The following is a 5,000-nucleotide window of genomic DNA, read 5'->3' as shown; positions in this document are numbered from 1 at the left end:
AGGTGTAGTTAAAAAAGCTGGGACTTGGTTTTTTTAGGGGGTTAAAAAAAATTGACATTTTTCCCTCCCTTCTACTCACTTACCCCTCCCTGGTCTTCTCCATCACCTCCATCCTATCCCCCCCCCCCCCCCCAGAATACTACTCCCTCTACACAACGCAACCAACAGAAATTGCACATTTCTCAAGACCTTTCTGTATACTCAGCAGGCCGGGCAACATTTGATCTTGAACTCCCTACCTCTGAATCTGCCGCGTTCTCCTAAAGGTGAAATGAACAAAAATTTTGGAATTTTTCCTATTTGCCTTTTAAAAGTGTACCAAGACCAAAACAACCATTGTAACTCAAAATCATAAAGAAATTGTCCAATCTGAGCATATAAAACAGAAACACAACTAAGAGTACGGAAATATCCGAAGGACTCAAGAAAACGTTCCTGAAATGGCCGCTCATAGAAGAGGAGGAATGGAAACTAGCTAACATTACTGTGACCACAGGTGGCCCAGAGTCGAAAGGTAAACAATTATAAGGATTTGTATAGGAATCTCGATAACTATGGTTGCCCATTCGTTTCAAAATTACGACAGGGTATACGCGGGTTTTTCTGCCGCGTATGCTTTTTTAAATACGATACGTATGGGCTTTGAGCCCATGTATACGACCATTAAGATCGCGTATATGCGCGGTTTAAATGGCCAAACATACGCTTCCTAAAAGGGCCCATATATACTGGTGCTAAAATGCGCGTACATGCGCTAAAATGCACGTATATGCAGGTCTCGAAAATCTGGTTGTATATGCCAGCACGAAAAGTGCCTTTTGACTGCATGGCTGTTCGTGTATGATAACAATGAAAATTACTTTAACTAGAAATCGTCAATATGGCGGCAGAAGTAAAATGCCTTGTCTTAAAATGCTCGCACCTTTGTCGAGTTGTCTTCTAAATCACAGAGCTGGATGACATTAAACTCTCTTACTCATAAGATTTAACGTTGACAAGTGGTCTTGTGACATTTCCATAGCTGGTCGCTCGTGTCACTTTTAGTTGTGCCTAATCCTAAGCTTTCTTCCGACCTGATGCTCTCTTCAATGATATATCTGATCACGGACGACAAGGTGTCGAGGCAAAAACAGACGATGCAAATAAGAAGCTCAAGGCATCGCGGTGGCGAACATTTAAGTGCAAATCGCATAATTATCACTTAACAAGCGTGGTTCCGGGAAACGGGGAATATAGCGCCCACTTCGTATGCGGGAGGTACCGAAATCGACACCCGGAGTTTTCACAGGCAGCCTGTTGTATTGTTACCAAGTTTAATCATGTCATGTCTGCGAGTCTTTCCTTGGAATGAAGAGCAGTTTATCCGCTGTAAACTTCTAAACAAGGTCTCTATTGGTTCAACGATGGGAACTCCTGTTCACCTGGTGACTGTGAAATCACTGGGACATTCATGGCAACTGACAGAAAAGGAGCCTCACGGAGGAATGACCTCCACCTGCTGATTTTTTCAGGAAACTTGGAATCCTCCATTTTTTAAAGCTGTTTATGTTGACCCGAAAAACGCCCGTAATCAACTGTACAGATGAATGAAAATCGCTTTCAAGGCAAAGACCTCACACATAGACTCGCTTTGACGAAGGTGACGAAGTGATCTTCCGATTGGCCCCTTAGTCATGGCCAACCTTGACTTGTTTGCCTACAGCTGGCCTATGCCAATCAAAAGTAAGCGTCCCTGGGTGGGCTTCAACCACCAACCTTTCGGTTAACAGCCGAACACGCTAACCGATTGCGCCACAGAGACAGGTCTGCCGCTTGGCCGAGGACATGATTGGATAAATTTCCACTCAATCTTGACCACGACTATGCGATGAGCCTCCTAAATTCCTGCGGCCATTTTTTCTTGTCCTTTTCAGACACGAAAGTAGCAGTGCCGAGAAAAAGATTAACCAGTCCAGAACGTGTTGTTAACGATCCTTTGATTTCCTTCTACTCATGCCTCACTTGCTTCGTTATTTCCAACAGCTGTCGACAAAACAACCAGCCCACAACGTCTTTGAAGAAATTTTTAACGTTCCTTTGATTTTGTTGCACTAGTGGTAACCCTTTGAGAGCATTTATTCCGTGCACTTACACTCCAGTATTATAATGTTCCATTTCACGGTGACAACTCTATTCCGCAAGAATCTTCGAGTTTCACACACACCAAAGACAAAGAAACTTTAAAAGCAAGCCTGATTTTAAATACCCTTTTTGCAATGCTTGAAGTTCCTCATTCTTAAAAGAAAAGCCTTACATCAGAAGAGTGCAGTTGTGAAATTTGGATCACTTGAGAGCACAGTGATCCTTTTTAATTTCATACTCCTTCACAGCCCGCAAATGTTTAACCGCTCGCATAGTCGTGCTTGTTTTCGTAGTGTAGTGGTTATCACGTCCGCCCCACACGCGGAAGGTCGCAGGTTCAAGTCCTGCCGAAAACAAAATGCATTTTTAAGGAGCCTATTGCTGGTTTTCACTCACGTGATCAACAGCCATGTTTTTCAACGAAAACAAAAGGAAGCGTTTGCATAACAATAGATTTCAATTCCCGGAGGATTTGCTCGGGGCACCAACATGGCCGCCTTTTCTTTGTTTAGGGCACCAACATGGCGGTCGTGACGTCATGTGAAAACCGAGAATAGCTGAAGCTAAACGACCACAACTCCAGGTTTCTCATTTTAAAGACTGCTACACCATGTTTATTCCAGCCCAACAACCTGCAGTCCCGCAATCTCCAAAGACCAGTGATCATATGTTGTGAAGTCACAGGCGCCCCAAGCTGAAAATACGTGGTGTATGCGACAGTTTGTGTATATAGAGAATTGTGTGGGAAAATCACCGATCGTAAAAAAATTGTGTAAATCACTATCTCATTTGAAATAAAGTTTTCCTACCTCAAATGTGTGACCAACTTGTCTCTTTTGGCGAGTTTCGAGCCATTCTGACGCCGTTTAGTGAAGTCATCCGGAAGGCCGTTGCTGAAATAATGGGAAGGCCGGTGACTCCGTCCATCGCTGGCCAGACCTCACTCCACAAATCGTTTTCTCCTCAACAGGAAAAGTCCCGAATCGCAATAAAAACAACAGTTCCATAAAGCCCAATAAATTTCACTCCAAATACGTGTGTTTCGGCGGCCGAAAGACTCGTGGCGAACGAAAACTTTGCCTTAAAATTCACCTCTTCGGCTTTCCTCAGAGGCTTGTGACCGGGTAGTCAGCAACGGAAACTCGCAAGATGGTTTCAGCCTCAACTCTGGTTGGTCCATTTGAATTTGACCGCGCGCTGGCAACACGACCGTTGTTGACTTGTGACTGGGCAGTCAACAACGGTCGTGTTGCCAGCGCGCGGTCAAATTCAAATGGACCAATCAGAGTTGAGGCTGAAACCATCTTGCGAGTTTCCGTTGTTGACTACCCGGTGGATTTTAAGGCAAAGTTTTCGTTCACCAGGAGTCTTTTGGCCGCCGAAACACACGTATTTGGAGTGAAATTTATTGGGCTTTATGGAACTGTTGTTTTTATTGCGATTCGGGACTTTTCCTGTTGAGGAGAAAACGATTTGTGAAGTGAGGTCTGGCCAGCGATGCATGGAGTCACCGGCCTTCCCATTATTTCAGCAACGGCCTTCCGGATGACTTCACTAAACGGCGTCAGAATGGCTCGAAACTCGCCAAAAGAGACAAGTTGGTCACACATTTGAGGTAGGAAAACTTTATTGCAAATGAGATAGTTATTTACACAATTTTTTTACGATCGGTGATTTTCCCATGCAATTCTCTATATACACAAACTGTCGCATACACCACGTATTTTCAGCTTGGGGCGCCTGTGGTCAAGTCGAAGAAAATGCACTTTCCTTCTGTCCGTCTGGGTCTGTGCATCGGTACCTGTTAAACGCGAATTGCCTCAACTCAGCTACTTCACTCACGTGGTGATTAACAATGAGACAATTTAGACATAGAACACCACATTAGGACAAGTGGTAGGGTTTGTTTTCAACTCTCGCCCAAGTAATTTGCAACACAGTGGGCGTGACGGTAGCTTTCCCTGCACGGCCTGTTGGTCTAGTGGCATGATTCTCGCTTTGGGTGCGAGAGGTCCCGGATTCGACTCCCGGACAGGCCCTTTTATACAGCAATGTTCATAGATCAAGAACTTGCCGTCAGTATCACGCCCCAACATACGGCACACTCTTCTTTCGCCATTGGAGGTCAACGTATCTGTAGTCACTCCTGCAATTCTCTCAATCCCGGCTCCGTGAATATCGAGATTCGACAACAGTTTCACGTACACAGGTTCTACTGGTTTCTCTGTCTCTTATTTCGATCTCACAAGTTGTTGTTGTAGTAGTAGATTCGCTGCAACAGATATGAGTGTATCTTATGAAAGCTGTCAGAAATAGGTTTCAAAAACAACGAGTGCGAAAATTCTACAAAACTTACATATGTTGACGAGTCCGGGTAGAAGTCAATCAAAAGCGACATAGTCCATATTTTTCGTTCGATGGAAAGAATATTCAAACAATTTCAAACTAAACATGTCCGACTCTTCCAGCACATGGCGTATGACCCAGAGGTATCATGGGAGATGACGTGTACTCGAGTTCCGGTTCAGAAAGCAGTTCCGGTGACAACATCGCGCCCCCCATGAACGCCTTTTGACCGAAGTTCATGTTATTTGAAAATCATTCTTGTTACCAAGTAGGCCGTTCAGCGAAGCTCACTGTCCTTCTTTATCATCTGCCGCTTCTAGCAAACAAATCTTGGTAACTGGTCGCTTGAAAAAAGATCCTTTAGCTTTCACTTCGACACTCCTCACTAATCCATCGTTGCCAGGGAACACGCCTGCAACTCGACGTAAGGGCCACTAGTTCCTTGGAACATTATCATCAGCGATCAGGACGAGGTCTCCAATGCGTAGGTTTCTTCGAACTTGGTTCCACTTTTGTCTTTCTTGCAACGATGG

The 5,000-nt window shown here is 44.5% G+C and overlaps 3 non-coding genes across 3 annotated transcripts; 2 read left to right on the top strand and 1 right to left on the bottom strand.

The window, feature by feature from the left end:
• Window positions 1-1,727: 1,727 nt before the first annotated feature.
• On the bottom strand, window positions 1,728-1,801 carry Trnan-guu (transfer RNA asparagine (anticodon GUU)). Its single transcript has one exon. It is a non-coding gene; the product is annotated as a tRNA-Asn (tRNA).
• Window positions 1,802-2,404: 603 nt separating this feature from the next.
• Trnav-cac (transfer RNA valine (anticodon CAC)) lies at window positions 2,405-2,477 on the top strand. The gene has a single exon. It is a non-coding gene; the product is annotated as a tRNA-Val (tRNA).
• Window positions 2,478-4,088: 1,611 nt separating this feature from the next.
• Trnap-ugg (transfer RNA proline (anticodon UGG)) lies at window positions 4,089-4,160 on the top strand. Its single transcript has one exon. It is a non-coding gene; the product is annotated as a tRNA-Pro (tRNA).
• Window positions 4,161-5,000: the final 840 nt, after the last annotated feature.

This window comes from Montipora capricornis, chromosome 12 (assembly GCF_036669925.1).
Source record: "Montipora capricornis isolate CH-2021 chromosome 12, ASM3666992v2, whole genome shotgun sequence".
Lineage (NCBI taxonomy): Eukaryota > Metazoa > Cnidaria > Anthozoa > Scleractinia > Acroporidae > Montipora > Montipora capricornis.
The sequence above is the reverse complement of the archived record's forward strand: the minus strand, read 5'-3'. Positions and strand labels throughout refer to the sequence as shown.